This window comes from Podarcis cretensis (assembly GCF_951804945.1).
Source record: "Podarcis cretensis genome assembly, chromosome: 12".
Taxonomy (NCBI): domain Eukaryota; kingdom Metazoa; phylum Chordata; class Lepidosauria; order Squamata; family Lacertidae; genus Podarcis; species Podarcis cretensis.
This window is the reverse complement of record NC_137181.1, coordinates 34,840,228-34,858,511: the sequence shown is the minus strand read 5'-3', so window position 1 is coordinate 34,858,511 and position 18,284 is coordinate 34,840,228. Positions and strand designations below refer to the sequence as shown.

Here is an 18,284-nt window from a genome sequence, read left to right as displayed (position 1 = left end):
CAAATACAGACGTGCTTTCATTTATGCAAGATTAAATATACTGAATTCAGCTGTACTCAAGGGCTGATTTCAAAAAATTTTGCTGGAAAAACGCTTATGTCCCTGTGGAGATGGCAGTATTGAATCAATGGCTCATGTGCTTCTAGCTTGCACTCTTTATAAAGATTTGAGGAGTGAGATTATTACCCCTCTGCTACTGTTCATGCCGGGTTGCTCAACCCAGTGGCGGAGCTAGCCGCTCCTGCACCAAGAGCGGCGTGGCGATCTGCCCACAGGGCGATCGGCATGGCAGCACGATCCTGGGGAGGGGGGTGTTCCAATCGTGGTGAGACAGCACAATCCTCCCAGCAGGGAGCCGATCGCGGCGAGGTGGTGCAATCCTCCTGGCAAGGGGCCAATTGCAGCGATCCGCCCAGGAGGGTTTTTGTCACCCGCCTCTGGGATGGCACCCAGGGCTGGCCGTCCCCACCACACACCCCTTCGTATGCCTCTGGCTCAACCATTGCTACTGTGTCCTTTCTTCTAGCAGATTAAGTTAATCAGGTGACAGCAAAAAATGCAAACGTTTTAGCAGGGGCAATTAGAATAAGATCTATTGTTTGGTTATGGATGTTAAACCTCCAGAATGTATGTTGTATAGTTAAGTTTTTACCTCTTTCTTCAGTACATTGTTTTTTACTTTATTGCTATGGCTAGTGGCTGATGCAAATAAAGATTCTTCTGATTCTGGTTCTTTGTTTAGACCATATTATTGCACACCACCCCAGTCTCTGAGTGGTGTAGGATTGGAGGGCTTCTAGGTGCTTACCCAGGATTTGTGTTTCCTATTAGAAATGAGGCACAGTGGAGACTGTGGTGTCATTATGATAGATGGTTTATTTACTCTTATCTACAACCTGAGCCTACAGTGGAGCATTAGCATCCCAAAAGGGTCTTGTTTCTCCCATAGCCACAGCCTTGGATTCCAACAAAAATCAAACACTGTGTTCCGACTCTCTCTCCAGCTTGTTGTTCACATCGCAGTCCCAAAACTCTACTTCGAACTCTGCCTTTGTCTGTCTAGGTAGCCCCCCCCCAATCATTTGCCATCTCACACCTAGCCCCTTAATCCTGTGTTCTCTTAATAATGGACCATCACACAGGCGATCACCTCATCAGGAAGCAAGCCTGGCTGGTATTTTAACAGTTGCTGGTTCCAGAGGTTAAAAAGGTCTTCCCCCACAACTCATAATACTATAACTACATCACAATTTCGGCAACCGCTGTTAGACAAGGTAAAAGCCTATTAAAAACACAACAATATGCTCTCCACATACAGAGGTACCTCGGGTTAAGAACTTAATTTGTTCTGGAGGTCTGTTCTTAACCTGAAACTGTTCTTAACCTGACGTACCACTTTAGCTAATGGGGACTCCCGCCGCCACCACACGATTTCTGTTCTCATCCTGAAGCAAAGTTCTTAACCCGAGGTACTATTTCTGGGTTAGTAGAGTTTGTAACCTGAAGCGTCTGTAACCTGAGGTACCACTGTATTTGTGCTGAACAGACAAGTTTGCACTGTTACCTTTATTAGTACCAATTCTTTTTGTTGTTTATTTGTTTTTAAAGACTTTAAGATTGCCTTTGTAGTTCTGAACTAGCACATAGAATCAGACCTGAAAACAAATTGGAGGCTATTGAGGGGAAAGTGAGTGCTTGCTTTCCCTCTGGAGAGCTCAACAGCTGCTCCTGGGCAGGCAGTGCCTTGAAATCTATTTAAAGAGAAAGAAAGGGGAGAACAAAGTGAGGATGGAGAGAAGGAAGAGTACAAGTCAGGGCCTCGGAGGGGAAGAGAGAGCGAGGAGGCAAGGACGGAGCAGCCACTATGTAGCGGGCCTTGAGATCTCACATCTGTACATACTCCAATTGACAGCAAAGAGGGATAATATTTTCAGACCTCCCCCAAGAAGGAAGGGGGCTGGAGGAGGTAATCTAACTAAGAGGAATTTCCTCATGATTCCAAAAACAAAAGAAGAATCAGCCCATGAAAAAAGGAGCGGAACGCCCCAAGCGATTTACACAGCATAATGTCCTGAACAGCTTCACTTAGATCTCTTTCTGTGGCACTTACTTCCAAGTAAGAGTCTCAGATATCCCAATCTTAAGAACAGTATTTGGGACTCAGTTCTTTGAGAAAGAGCGAGTTTCTGCAATTATACGTCTAGGTGTAAAAGGCAAATCAGGACACTTGTGTTATTTCGACCTAAGTGATTTGTGGATCACTAATCATCATGTAAACAATACAGTACTATAGAAATTGATTAATGGTCTAATAGACCACCTGCAACAACAACAACAACAACAACAACAACAACAACAAGAACAACAACAACAACAACCCCTTTTGGAGGGAAGTCTTAATCTGATGCTCATCTTGGCTAGGATTACGACCTACCTGAGACCCAGAACTTTCCCTTCCCCCCTCCAGGAGGGCAGTAAATTTCAATTTAATTTTCTTACAGGGAAAATCTTGGCCAATGTGCTCTCTTGCAGAGGGTTCCTAACTGAGGGTTTGTCCTGAGTGTGGCCTAAATGGTGGTTTCAATAGGGCTAGGAAAGACGGGGGACAGGGGGCTTGTTCACACAGAATTAAGGGCAGATCCGTGTGTGGCCTGGTTTACGCTCAACCGAAAGCCTGCTTCCCAAACACCTAATTGTTGTCACATGCACACCTTTCCATGTCAAAGGCTGGGATCCCAAACACACTTACTGGGGATATGAAACATGTGCCTGGAGGGTAAGAGGTTCAGTACTGGACTGGTGGGAGGGACTCAGTGTTAACAGTCCACAGGTTAGGGGGAGCAATACTTTCCTTGCCCCGGGTGCTGGCAACCCATGCTATGCCTACTGCCCTGTGATGCCCTATTGCACAAATGACATGGGTTAAAGCAAAGGTTCTCAATCCAGCACCACCTTCTGGAATGATCCGACAGATAGGAGGAGAATCACAAGTGAGTGTGCATTAAATTCCTGTCCTCAAATCTGGTACACAATATCATGGGTTCATGGTGTCAAAAGTTCCCAGAGAATGAAGGGAATTACATTTCCCCTGTCCTTCTCGAAGTGAACGCAGTCCACCAGGGCCATCAAAGCAGCTGCACTGCCAAACCCAAGCAAGAAACTTATCAGTGTCATCCAAGAATGCCTAGAGTTGGAGAGGCCACCACTTTGGATGAGCAATTTGTCCAAGAATAGGGCCAGAAATTTGACCGTGGGCAATAGGGACTAGTGGGAGATGGGTTGGGGGTCAATGTGTTGTGCAGGAAACAATTGTTCTTAGCATACTCCCTTTAATAAGCAATTGCAAACAAATGCAAAAGCTTTAAACACATTATTGGAAAAAATTAAGAAGTTGGGAGGCATCTGTGTAAGTGCAGGCATCCAAGATAAACAGATTCATATACATGAAAATATATTTTAAAATAGCTTTTTCTTGGCTGAATCTTTATTAGTACAGTATCTTGTATTTGCACTGTTTGATTTGTTTCAAAGTGTCTTTTGTATTTTATTATTGTAAACAGGCTTGGGACACCGCTGAGTGTTTGAAGCAGTATATAAATATACTAACTGTAAAGGAATTCTGTCTTTTTCCTGTTTGCAGTTCTCTATTGTGTAAAATCATTCTACCATTCACCGATTCAGTTTGACATTTAGAATCCTGTTATTGCTGCGTAATATATCTGAACAAGTAGAAATTTTCAAGAGTACTCATTCTTTGGATTTATTCATAGTATAATTTATACAGAAAGGATATTCCCTTGATGAACACGTATCAGTGGCAGAAAAGGTGCTATGTGGCACCTTAAAGACTAAAATTTATCGCAGCACACACTAGGCTTGAATCTATTTCTACCAGATGAAATTGTTTCATCTTTTAAGGTGACACAACGCACACACACTTTTCTGTTTATTTACTAATAAAGCTACTGTTCTAGAATACAACGGAGATTCTCCAAAACTCAAATGGATTAAAAGAGGGCCGGAAGTGACTTTGGATTGTTAGAGGCTACAAGAATAAGCTTAGTGTTAAGGTTTAAACTTATTATAAGTTATTGTAAGTTTAAGTTAAGTCTGCTGCAACTGGATTTCTTATGGACAGTGCCAATCCGGAATGTATATTGGATTTGTGACCATTATGTTCATTTGCCTTCAGTAGCAGTAAAGCTTTGCTGGATGAAATACAATTGCTTCCGGTCTATTTTTTTTGGGAATCCTGCAAAGTTTTTAAGTTTTTACTCTGCTAACTAGAAGTCGGAGTTCTGCTCTGGATCAATATTGAGTAGAATTTCATGGATAACCAAATTCTGTTTCCCCTCAGGATAATGGGCTATTGTATATTAAAGGATGGCGGGTCGGGGGTATCCCTGGCAGGTAACTGGGATTACCCTTTGATTACCCTGACCCAAAGTAAGGACGTCGGGAAAGGGGAGGTGAAGTTGGAGAGATGGTTTGGAGGCAAATGCCATTGCTTCGCTTTTCCACCACTGCTGAAAGAATCCAAAGGCAGCAGGTTGTGCAGACATGTGTCAATCCATCCTGCGTGCATTGATGAGGGGGGGCTTCTGCCCCAAAGGCAGAGAGGGGGCGTCACGCACATTCTTAACTTAAATCGTGCGCGCGCGCACAGACAACCGCTTGGACGTGTGAGGATGTTTCTCTTACTAGTAAAGCCTCATTACTTTATTCTTTACAACGCGTTGCTAAAATCTGGCTTGAAAACCGAAGCATTCTTATAGACGGCAGCCCTGTAAAACCACTTACCCGCGAGTAAGCCCTGCTGATCTCACAGCAACTTACTTCAGAGTAGACACGCGCAGGCTTGCACTTGCAGCCAGAAATCTCGAGGCTCTACCCGTCCTATAGGCACTCCCCTGGGGGTTAAGTGCCACTGAGCCCAGTGGTACTTACTTCAGAGTAGACTCCTAAGATCAGAAAGGCAGAAACTGTGGTCCAAAAACTTTCTGGTCGGCGGAGGGAGTCTGCCGTCGGATGCAAAAGAGAAGCGTTCCAAGTGTGACGGCTATCCTTCCCCTCAACCCCCCCCCCCGACATGTCAATCCAGCAGCAACTCACCTGGGACCCGATGGGGAGCTGAGAAGCCGCTGGCGCGCGGCAAGCCCAGGCGCTCCGGACCGGAATGCCTTCGCCTGGGGATGCAGCGCGGCTTTCGTCCGACAAGCCTCGCCTGCGAGCTGCGCCGCGTGCACGCCCCTTTGCAGCTATAAAGGAGGCACGCCCAGACGGCTCTTTCGCCTCGAGGAAGGTGGAAGGTTGCGTGACCTGCAGAATTCCCCTTAGCAACCCTAAAGCTAGGAAAAAAGGATGGAAAAAAAAGAAAACCAGTCCGGAAGCAGATATATGCCTCTGTCTGGGTCTGTTGGGCTCAGTTCAGTGGCGAGCTCCGAAACGACTTTTAAAATGAAAATGCCATGTAAAATACTTGAAGTATATAGGAGCAACTGACCCTCCTCCTGGTATTTTGAGACTGCCTGTAAAGTCAACAATAATTAACTTGGGCGCTGCAGAGACTTCGCCAATCTGGTGCCCTCCAGATGAGCGGGACAGCTACAAAACACAGTTTTCTATGTAGTTAAGTCCTGAACCTGTACTGGAAGATCCTTTAAACATGGCTCCTGTTGACTAGAAGTTGCTCTTATGCAAGCAGCGGCATCCTAGCTTGTGTAGTATTTCAATGGCCAAACCACATGAATGGGGATCGATTAGGTATTTGGGACCTGGGATATCAGGCCCCACTGATCATTGTAATTGGATAATTTACATCAGGGGTCGCCCACAGAGGCTTTCACTGGCACCCTTGGCAACCTATTTTCTGATGGGTTTCTCCAGTGCTCTCTCAAAATTTGAGTCATGCACAAGGGTCCAAAAAGGCAGATAACCCCTGATTTACATGTTATGATGGCAGCATGGGAGCTTCTCCCAGGCAAGTGGCTTCCTTGTAGCTCAGGCAACTTTAAAATGCCCCTATCAGTTGTCATATATGGTTGTAAATACCTCAAGAACCAGCTTAAATGTAGAAAACAGCTCAGGAATGTCGTTCTTAAGTACAGCTGATGATCCAATTTATATACAGCACCAACCAAAATTGAAAGCCAGACTACACTGCCGTAGAACATGCATGTACCACAAATATAGACATAATGCATACATCCTTGCAAGGTCCATTCCGGGAATTCTTATTTTCAATTGTAAAGGCAGTTTAGAGCCCTGCGCTCTTTGGGCTGCTACTCTGATGAGGAAATGACAACACACCCTCGCCCATAACACCATTCCAAGCAACCTTGGTTGTTGCTACGTAAGTGAAGCTTGACCTTAGCTCTTCCAACTCTGACCATCACCATTTTTCTTTGAGGATGACAGCATTCACTTCCTCTTTCTGCATAGCTCACGGTATGATTTGCATCATTTTAGAATTTTCGTCCAAAAATAAAATAAAATACATAATTGTAGTGTACCTTGATGGCTTTGGTACAGCCAGCAGCTTCTTTAAAAAGCAGAGCAAAATTACCTTGGGCCTAGCTCTAGCTTGAGAAGACACTTGGCATGCTGTGAAGGGAATGCCTCTCATATCAAAATCAGTTACTTTGCTGCTTCTTGTGCAGATATTACTTGGGGCGGGGGGTTGGGGGGGAGACACAAAAACCCAGAAGTGAGAAGCACAATCCAACTTCTGCTATCAGGGCCCCTGGGAGGGTTTACCTCCTCCTTTCCAGCAAGAACACTAGACTGTAAGCAGTTGCGGAAACGGTGTGGTTTGGTTGCAATATCTTGCAGTTTTTAACTTGATATTACTGCTGCCACTGAGGGAGGTAGGAGAAGAGGGTAAGATACAATATTGGTGTTTTTATTTCCCTACTCTATTAGTAAATTATTCTGCTATATTTGTTGTATTTTTATCGCATTACACTAGTTAAATTGAAATGGGCTTTATTAAATGTTACACTTTGAAATCTCACCTGTTTGCTGGGGACAATATTTGCCTGCGCTGAGGGAGATGGAGGGGAGGAGGTATCTCCCCCCAGGTCGTACACATTGTAGAGATTTATACTGGCCAAGCGCTTGTGTAAGGGGGTAAACCATTTCCACGTGTGACTTTACGGATACTATTTGGCATTGAATTGTTGCTGCTATATGCCCAGAAACCTCACCAAAATGCTGGAAAGGATGCACCTCCACAGGTACATACCTCCACATGTGGTGGGAATGTCCCCAAATCCAACTCTTCTGGACATCAATCATACAAGAAAAATGCAAAAGAACTAAGCAAGTATTAGAAATCACCCCAGAACTGGCCCTACTAAACATCTTCCAAGATAATAATGCCTACTCACATCATGAAGAGCTCATAACACACCTACTCTCTGAAGCCAGAAGCATCATAACCAGACACTGGAGAGACTTGTCAGGAGGATGCATGGACCAATGGTATCAAATAGTATGGGAAACAGCCTTATTAGAAAAAACTCACCAATAAACTGAAACTGACACGGGGACAAATAGAAGAAGAAGCCTTCACTCCAGTATGGTTCTCCTTTATCACATACACAGTCCAACAAGACAACAACAAGAATCCCCCAACAGCATATGAATCAATCTAGCTAACCTGATCCAAACACAAACACACATCCCACTCACACACGAAAACAAAGTTCACCACAGCCAATCAAAAACAACCACCCACACCCTAGGCCGCCCCCAACCTCTCTCACTACCAACGAAATACACCAAGTGAATAGTAAGAGAACCCACACAAGTGACGCTGAAACAAAACCCCACACATACACTAAGTAGAAGAATAGAGGCATCGCCACCCAACACCACCCCACTCAGCATTCCCCCCTCTTTTCTTCCTAACCTAACACTGTATGTAACACTAATGTCTCACAACAAATGAAACTGATCTGTAGAAAACGCTACTTGGAAAAAGAGAGACAATGCACGTATTTTTGTAAACTAAGAAATCTTTAAGAAAAATATATTAAAACAAAAATGGTTGCTGCTATGACTGCAATTTCAATTAAATGATGACTTATTTTGTGCAGTTTTATTAGTTCTTAGCTGCCTTGAGCTCCAGCTCGCAGGAAAGGTGGGATGTAAAAATCTTGAACAGATGACTGAATTAATAAAAAAGCAAAACACTACAGCAAGGCTGAGGCCAGCGTGACCTTAGCCATTGGCTAGAGCCTCAGCAGCTGCAGGCTGCTTGCTTCCCCTTTCCTTATCAGAAACCACTCTGTCCCAATTGCCAGCTGACAGAAGTGACAAGAAAGAAGGCTCAAGGGCACTGTCTCATTGCACAATGTTTAACAAAAACACAGGTAAGGAAATGCCAGTCTTTCTTCAGTTGGATCTGAATGCTGGTTTGCGGGTCACAAACTTATTGTCTCTGTGATCTCTGTTATCTGAATATGGAAAGAGGCAATACAATATGTATGTAGCAAAGAGTAGATGCAAGAGCCACAGCTATTTCTATTTTTTAAAGAGTAGCTTGTTACTTGGCCTATAAAGAATATCAAATGATACATATTATTGGACTGATTTACAAAATTCTGACCACAGAAACAAGAGAATGCTAAGGGCTGAGGTTCAGGTGTCAATGTATTCCTCCTTTCAGAGGACAGCCCTCTGTTTGAAGATCTGCTTAGGGGGTCTTTGAAACTACCCATCAACAGCGCCTAGAAGCAGGGGTGCAGGCCATTATGGCAGATGCATGGTATTTCAATTTAAATTGTAGCAATATTTCTAAAATTGAATCTGTGCATATAAATAAGGATACACAATTTTTATGGAAGCCATTATTTTAGCGATGTTGGAAGCAGAGTGATGTGTAAGCAGTCAAACAAAAAATGAACCCAACCTCTCTCTGTAGTCGGGTGATTTGTATTACATATATTCCTGAGTCCACAAGATCTGGCTGGCTGTGTTAGACTCCCTGTCAGACCTGAAGTGGGCGGAGCTGCGCCATTGGATATGGCTGTGTGAAGGTGCCCCATGTCCTCTAGTGTTCTGCTGTCAGAAAGCACCTCACACACCTTCAGGAAGGGACAGCCAACACCCCCACCTGCTTTTCTAGAGCATGGAAGGCTAATGGGATCGGTGTTGCTTATTTGGTCCTGCATGGTCAAGGCATCTTCCACTAACCCAGAAATAGTACCTCGGGTTAAGAACTTTGCTTCAGGATGAGAACAGAAATCACGCGGTGGCGGCAGCAGGAGGCCCCATTAGCTAAAGTGGTACCTCAGGTTAAGAACAGTTTCAGGTTAAGAACGGACCTCCAGAACAAATTAAGTTCTTAACCCAAGGTACTACTGTACTGTATTAATTGTTCATAGATCTTTCTAACTCATGATTGACTAGAAATTTAGGAGTATAACTCAACCGCTTTCCTTTTTCCTAGAGCAAACAACACAAGCAATGTACTTCTGCATGGTAACAGTGTTTTGTTTGTTTACTAAAATAGAAAGTCTTTGACACCAAATGCCTTCTGTCCTGGCATTAGTCACATTTGGTTCAGTGTGAGTTTCTCCATCTTCTCTACTACAATAGGTGAGAGGTATAACTATAGCCATACATTCTTTGAACCTGCGTCAAACCCAAAATTGATGGACATCAGCAGAGCTTAACTGATGAAAGGAAAAAATTTAAACAGTCAGGCTATCATAAATTTAAAAGATTAAGGCAGCCTTCGGGACAATGTAGGCTTCCAAAAGCAGTCTTGCCAAGTTCCTATAAATGTTCAGTTAACCCTAACTGCCTTCTCTTTGGATGATGTTATAAAAGCATCCAACACACAAAAGCCCCACATAATGCTGTTTTACTGCACTGTTACCATGGCATTCCCATTTTACCAAAGACAAAACACCCAGGGCTTTCACAAATGGGTAGAATCATCTTCGTTTCCTGCTTCTCACCTTGGACAGCATCCTGATGTACAGAAATTAAATGGCAACACTTTCCCCATGCCAAGGAAAAGAACATTATGAAAAGCACAGGATGAAGCTTGATTTTTATTATTATTTAAAAAGCAATAATAATAATAATAATAATAATAATAATAATAATGGTTTCAACTTTCCTATTCCTTCATCCAGATTCATGAGATGATCCTTTTGAGCTCAGCATTAATTAATCCAGATTGTATGTGCAGTAACTTAGAATTCTTACATCTATACGTGTTCACTGAAAGGGCTATGTATATATGACACATATTCTCTTCCTTCCAACAATAAACCAGAGTGTTAATAGTAGGAAGGGAAAACCAGTCCATATTTAGTGAGCCCTATTCATGAGATTTGATGGGTCCATATATGTCTATATGTGAGGGTCAGAGCAGAGCCTAGTTATATAGAATCATAACATTGTGGAGTTAGAAGGTACATCCAGGGTCATCTAGTCTGCAGTAGTTGTTGTTGTTTAGTCATTTAGTCGTGTCCAACTCTTCGTGACCCGATGGACCAGAGCACGCCAGGCACTCCTGTCTTCCACTGCCTCCCGCAGTTTGGTCAAACTCATGCTGGTAGCCTCAAGAACACTATCCAACCATCTCGTCCTCTGTTGTCCCCTTCTCCTTGTGCCCTCAATCTTTCCCAACATCAGGGTCTTTTCCAGGGAGTCTTTTCTTCTCATGAGGTGGCCAAAGTATTGGAGTCTCAGCTTCACGATCTGTCCTTCCAGTGAGCACTCAGGGCTGATTTCCTTCAGAATGGAGAGGTTTGATCTTCTTTCAGTCCATGGGACTCTCAAGAGTCTCCTCCAGCACCATAATTCAAAAGCATCAATTCTGCAGTACAGGAATCTAAATTAAATCATCTGTGACAGATGACCGTCCAACCTCTGCTCAAAATCCTCTAAAGAAGCAGTTTTGCAATGAAATTGCAAGTGACTCCTAATTGCAGGGAAAGAACCTCTGTACCCACAACTTACAAACATAGGAGCTTCATACCACCATTTCATGAACACAGAGAGGTTGGGGGAGCAGGAGAAGGGACAATCCTAATTCCTTCTCCATAGCAGCCTTAAGTATATGCCCTCTGTATTTTTGGTAACAACACTACAACCTAATCTACCTCACAGGGATGCTGTGAGGATAAAATGGGAAGGAGCAGAACTAGGGTTGCCATGTCTTAAGCATATCCGGTGCCCTGGTACAAAGCTCCCTCCGGCACGCCCCCTATTCCCCAGAGTTTTTTTAGGGAGGACAGCGCTGCTGGCGGGGCTGGAGGAGGCGGGCAGCGGCTGAAGGGTGGCTCCTCCGGTGGGGAAGAGGCGGAGGCTGGACGCGGCACCCCCCCCGGCTCAGCTGGCTACTTCGTGCCACGGTGGCCACAGCAGATGGAGGCTCTGGGCACAGCGCTGCTTTGGCGTGGCATGGCAAAGGTGGGCGGGTGGCGAGCTGATGCCGGGAGGAGCCACGTCCAGTTTCTTCCCTGGCACCCTCCAGAACTTGGCGCCCTGCCACCCTACGAAACTAGCCTCTATGGGTAAAATGCCCCTGGCCATGTGTCCACTTTTTCCAGGACACGTTCTATTTTTGCAGGGGTAAAATTTGAGACAAATTGCATTTATTTGCTTTGAATGGCCGCCATAGAGTCCTCTTTTTTTGTTCTTCAAAATATGGCAGCACTAACCTTGAGCTCCTTGGATGAAAAGTTGGATATAAATGCAGCAAACAAGCAAATAAAACAACATCTAATGCCCTCCAACCTTCCCCTCCTGATCCTCCACTCCAAAGAAAGAGAATGAAAGCATCAGGAAAAGTCTTCTTTAAATGGGAAGTCAGAAAGTTTGAAAGGTTTAGAAGTTTGCAGAAAGGCAAGTTTTAGAGGGTCAACTGTTATTTTTTTTTGGGGGGGGGTGTGTGTTACATCTGAGTTAGCAAATAGTTCATGATCTGATGTAAGCTGAGGGTGCTTTCAGCTTATATTTCTTGAATAGCAGCTCCTCCTCCCACCCCACAGCGCTGAACCAGAGAAGAGTTTCAAAAGAAACTTATAATATCTCACCAGGAAATCTACTGTTCAACACGGGGAAAGTTAGAAACCACACTGTCTGAAGTATATATTCTGTGTAGAATATAAAGTTTAGATTCTGGCCACAACCCCTGCGCTAGAAACAGGGAGGGCATGGAGTCTTTGACAGAATATGGAATGTGTATCTTTAAAACTGGAAGATGAATAAATCTACTTTTGAAACATGAAAGAGTAAGTGCTGCAACAATAACACAAAGTTTTTAAAGAGTTATCCAACACCCCCACAATTCATCCCACCTGTCAGTATTTACTATTGATAGTTCTGACTTTCTGGTAACACCCCCCCCCCCCAGTTTTACCTTTTTGGGATGGCTCCTTAGCAAGGGTTCTGTTTGCTCCTCAGAGTAAACAAAAGCGAAATCTTGCAGAGGTGGAGTTAGCAGCCTGACATTTCACACACAGGAAATCCTGAGGCACATTTTGAACTCTAAATACTGTGTACCATATTATAAAACCATTGTGTTATTACAGTATACTTTGGCCCAGAGAACAAATGCACTGCATCTTTTAAATCAACAAACATGGCGTGATATTTCAGTGTCAATGAACTTAGGGAGCTAGCTAGAACTTTCACAGGCTGTGGCACCCAGCTACCAGATTCAGAGGCACCAAGATTACTCTAAGATGCCAGGCCAGGATAAACACAATACTTTCTCAAGGTTATAAACATAAACATAAGCATACAAACCCAGGAAAAAGGCTAACAGCGGAAAGATATGTTTAGGAATTTGACTACATAACAGAAAATAACAAAACTAGCTTGCCTCACCCTTATACTAAGCATCAGAGTCATGGATTCCACTAAACCAGTAATTGGCATACAGACACACATAGGTGCTGAAATCCACAGTCCTCATCCAATTGGGGGCCATCAGACCAATGTCAAAGACCATTTTATGCACATACACACACACGTGACTGGATATAGGAGTGTAAGTTTTACTTAGCTGATCAGGGCATGGGGGCAACCTTCCCAGAGGGTGTACATATGGGTTGACCACGCAGCCAATTTCTTCAGTCTTGGTGATCTTGATGCCATCTTGCATTAGGCACTCACAAGTGGAAAAGTGAACTAATTAATGGAACTCCTCCTCAGGGAATACAGTACCCAGCCATGGGAGAAACAGGACTTTCCTGGAGTGTAATGCTGGAAGCCCCTCCATTGTGGGCTCAGGTTGTATATATGTGTCAATAAACCACATATCCTAAAGACACCATAGTTTCCGCCTTGCCTCATTTCCGAAGGAAACATGAACCCTGCATAAGTGTTTTGACCCCTAGAATCTCACACCACTCAGGGATTGGGGTGGCATGCAACAACCTGCCCAACTGAAGGTCTGTGGATCTGGTGGACAGCAACTGGGTGATGTTTGTTAGTGAAAAGCGGAGTTCAGTTGTAAATTTCCACGAACATTTTGCAAACAATTACAGCCGTGTTGTTATTTTAGAAAAATGAAACAATTAGTCGAGACATTTGCTAATATTTAAGTTCACAGCATGAGAAGTGCCAAGGTATGTTAGCAGCTGCTCCAGTTTCTAGCCACAAGTATTAATGCCAACATAGCAGGAGCTCAATTACTGGGGCCAAGGGCAGCTTCCCAGTTATGCACTTGCATTAGTCTGATTCAATCAACAATGTGGTTGTGCACTGACAACTCAGGTTATGGCTTTTTATTAAAAAAACAACAACAAAAAACCTCAAGGTAGCAGCAGCTGACAGAACCTTACTTAGTGGCCTATGGTTTCACAGCCAACCTTCTAAAGTAGCACATATGCTCTGCATTTTTCTCATGTGGCTGCTTGCTGGTTTATTGTTTTATTGCTGCTCCTGTAAACTTGTCATCAAGTCCACATCCTGAAAGTGCTCCTATACTTTATCACCATCATATTTTATATACTCATTTCTAGAGGGGAATTCCACCAAATATAGTTTCTACCATCATTCCAAAATTGCGCCTAGAATAGCTCCGCCAGTCATTTACGAAACATTTAAGGAAACTGGAGCATATATACAAGAATATGGCGGAAGGGAGAAATAGATACTGTTTCTTATATTTCTCCCTTCTGCCATATTCACCTAAGTATAATATGCTGTTGATTTCTATTTGCTGCTATTATGCTTATGGTATATGTGTGTGTGTGTATGTGTGTGTGTGGAGAATTAAACAAAAGCTATAAAAGCTCAATCTGCTCAAAAATTTTCCATTTCAGCTGCTGATTCAGAGAGAAATGACCACAAAAAGGGACAGGTTTAATTCATGAAAACCCTTCTTTTCTCCAAGAGAAAGCAAAAAAGCGAATCAGCAACCTTAGAGCTTTTTAAAAATCAAGAAAGAAGAAAGAACAAGGATTGAGGCACTGAGTGCAATCTCCTTTTGATCCCTGTTTACTCCCCACCTTTTCTCATTGAAATTCACTTCTCTTGTTGGTAAATGTCAAATAGGACAATACTCCTGCAAAAGACATTTTATTTTACTTTTATTTAAAGATTTTTTGGGAGTGACATATTCCTAAGCCATACAAACAGGGCTTTTTTTCCAGCCGGAACTCACCAGAATTCAGTTCTGGCCCCTCTCAGATGGGCACCATTGCCATTCTAAGAGAAGAAGGGAAGTGTTCATGGTGAGTTCTGGCACTTCTTTTTCTAGAAGAATAGCACTGCTTATAAGGAGTCTCATGACGGTCACTCAGAGCTGCTAACCAGCCTCTTATCTTTACCCTGGCACCTGATTTCAGCTGGACTAAAGCCTTGCCAAGCCTTCTGTTCTCATGCTCCAGCAGGGGGTCCAGACAGACTGAGGCATGCCAACCCTTAAAGCAGATATTCAGGACTGCTTGCCAGGCATGGCCAAACTTGGCCCTCCAGTTGTTTGGGGACTACAGTTCCCATCATCCCTGACCACTGGTCCTGTTAGCTAGGGATGATGGGAGTTGTAGTCCCAAAACAGCTGGAGGGCCGAGGTTGGCCATGCCTGGCTTAAACAATCACCCACGGTTTCCTTGATCAAAGTTTGCTTCCATTCCACTCAACAGTTTGTGGCATTATGACTTTAACCGTGCAGGCAGATTTGCCCCAGAAATTGAGCTGAGTAACATACCCTATCTTCTTTCGTGTTTATACTTATTCTCTGTGTAGCATGTATATTGCACCCTTCTTACTTCACAAAATTCAGGTTTTGCTATGGCTGGGCTCTCATCTGGCCACTGACTATATCCAGCCCTAATTAGTTTCAGCATGATTGCATCATGCTAGATTTTGTTCTTGTACAGAATTGTCCTTGCAGGACATGATCATTCCCCTTTGCTCAGAAAAAGAAAAAAATCTTAATTGTCTTCAAGGAAATGTATACAATACATACACTGTAGGGAAGGTTTAACTAGCAAAATAAAAGAATCTGGCTGCTCTTAGGAGGTCATTGAAGTTTACACTTCAAGGCAGGGCATGATTTGCAACTTTTCCTAGGTCAATGTAGTTTACTTCTTACCATAAAAGGAGAGGAGTGGAAAGACCTTGTACCTACAGAGAATGGAGAGAGCTAGCTCAGCAAATACATGAAAAACATTGCCCATCTTGTATTTCCACCAGGGTCTATCAATCATGTTTGCCCAGGGCTTCTGAGACATCAAGGTTATCATCATAGTGAAGACTTTAAATATAATCTTAGGTGACTAAGATGCAATCATGCAATACTAGTTGCAAGAGATAATCATGACGACAACAACATAGCTGGGCTGCATCTTACACAGGGGTTTGGCTCCAAGGGTAATGCATATAGCAAAAATTGCATATGGCAAAAATCGTGTTAACCTTAGAACCACCTTGTGGCTAGCTAGCCTGCCTTCTATAAAGTAGTTAGTTGGTGGGGGGAAAGAGAGAGAGAACAATGCTACCTGTCCCAGAGCTGGTTTGTTGAAAAGACCTTGCCTGGAGACAAGACAAGAGCTTAAAAGTTATTTTCATGCCAGGTCTCTTGGGCCTAAGGTAAAGGTAAAGGGACCCCTGACCATTAGGTCCAGTCGTGGCCGACTCTGGAGTTGTAGCGCTCATCTCGCTTTGTTGGCCAAGGGAGCTGGCGTACAGCTTTCGGGTCATGTGGCCAACATGACTAAGCTGCTTCTGGCGAACCAGAGCAGCGCACGAAAACGCTGTTTACCTTCCCATTGGAGTGGTACCTATTTATCTACTTGCACTTTGACGTGCTTTTGAACCGCTAGGTTGGCAGGAGCAGGAGCAGGGACTGGGCAATGGGAGCTCACCCCGTCGTGGGGATTCAAACTGCCGACCTTCTGATCAGCAAGTCCTAGGCTCTGTGGTTTAACCCACAGTGCCACCTGCGTCCTGCTTGGGCCTACTCAGCACAAAAAGAGCATTTAAGTTCTCGGCCTCGTTTCTTGGGCAAGGCCTACTCAGTGCGCCAACCCTGGGAGTGTTAGGGATGCCTTTGGGCTGACTTCCGGCAAAATCTCGAGAGAGCACCCCCACCTTGCCCACGTATGCTCAAAATCACGCGAGCTAAGTGCGCATAAGATCCGGGCATACTGTAATCATAATAATAGAACACCACCAGTGTGCATGGAGTGCATAATCTCCACTAGGATTGTACAAAATCCAATGAAGGCAAAATAGCTTATATCATAGTGATTGTAAGTGGCTTATTGCTATGGTGATAGAAGCGCAGGATTCTTTGAGGGGTGGTGGTCTGAGAATGGCGACTGGTGTGGCCAACTGCAGTGTTTTGTTCTTCTGTAATTTCCACAAGAGAATAACTGAGGGCAAATTGAAATTCACATAAGTGAGATAGTAGCAGTCCTTATACAGGGACTACATCGCCTTCAGTTTTATGTGGGGGTTGGCTTAACTGCATCTGGTTCCCCCTCACCTGAAGGAAAAAAGTGGTTGTCTCTGTCTCATGAGGTACATTCTTAGCACGGGAAAAACATTCTTATTCTCTCATACAAATGCCATCATATGCTGTTCACATCATGGCACACCTCCCTCACAAAGACACTAGGAAGGCTAGACAGTTCCGTATGCATGGTGGAGGGGGGTTTACGTTGGCTCCCTTTCCTCTCCCAGCCCACACAGTGGCCATTCCCCCATCTTCAACTTTTGACAGTGTGTGAAAGGACTCTATATGTGTACGGATATAGGCACCCAAAGTTCCTCCACCCAAGAGGGGTGGGAGGGAAATGCATGGAGCTTTAGGCACATACATTGCTACGCACAGAGCGTGAACCCAGGGAAACGTGAATGGGGGCATATCCCCATACAGGACCTCTTGTTTCAATGTGTGTGGGCAGAAGCACCTGAACGTGGCTTCTGTCACCTCAGTTATACATAGAGTGTTTGAATCTTGAGACACATGTCCCATTCTGAGGCAATACAATGGTCATGGAAGGATTGTGTCTCTTCAGAATGATATGTATGTATCAGCCACAGATTACCCTTTCTGAAGTGAGGACAGCATTAAGTGGCCACATAAAGACTTGTGTATTGTGGCATGAACTTATTCAGTCTATTATGTCCCTCTAATTATTTTTATTTTCTATCCACATCAGAAAGGTAAAAGTGAAGAGAGGGGCAACACTGTAAGTCTATTGTTGGGGGGGGGCAGAAACAGTAAAGAATATTGAGATACCTTAAAGACTAGCGGACGTATCACGACATATGCTTTTGTGGACTGTAGTGCCAGAATAAATTGATTAGCTTCCAAGATTCTGTTGCTTTTACTGAAGCAGACTAACAAAACTATAAAGCTGGAAGTCATTCCCTTCCTGAAATGTGTGTGTGTGTGTGTGTGTGTGTGTGGTAATAATAACAATAATAATAATAATAATAATAATAATAATAATAATAATTACAAAGGAAGACTATTACTCCTCTGATATACTTCCAGTACCTGGAAATCTCTCACCAACCATATTCACTGACAGTCAAAATAAACAGCAAAAATAAGTTGAGTGACTGGGATCTGGGGGCATCATCACACCAGTTCAATGGCAGACTAAAGATGTTTTTAAACAGTGCAAAGCCTGACTCAAACTGTCAATTCACAAGGGGAGATTTGGAGCCCTACATTTACCTGAAATCAGATTTTTTTTATCTTTGAAACACTCAGCGGGTGAGAAATGTCTGTAAAAAATCTTAATGGGTGTGATGATTATACTGCTGCAAGGAAGTTCATTCTCTTCAGTGAC

General features: G+C 43.7%; 1 protein-coding gene across 2 annotated transcripts in view; it reads right to left on the bottom strand.

Annotated features, from left to right (window-relative positions):
* Positions 1-12,466, bottom strand: part of ABCB5 (ATP binding cassette subfamily B member 5) — a 54,098-nt gene extending 41,632 nt beyond the window's left edge. The window contains exon 1 of one of the 2 annotated variants that reach the window (XM_079947886.1): positions 12,386-12,466. The gene's annotated coding sequence lies outside the window, so the exon portion shown is untranslated. Of the gene's footprint in view, positions 1-5,112; positions 5,210-12,385 lie in introns of those variants that run through there. The other variant, XM_079947885.1, reaches the window with a different exon arrangement.
* Positions 12,467-18,284: the final 5,818 nt, after the last annotated feature.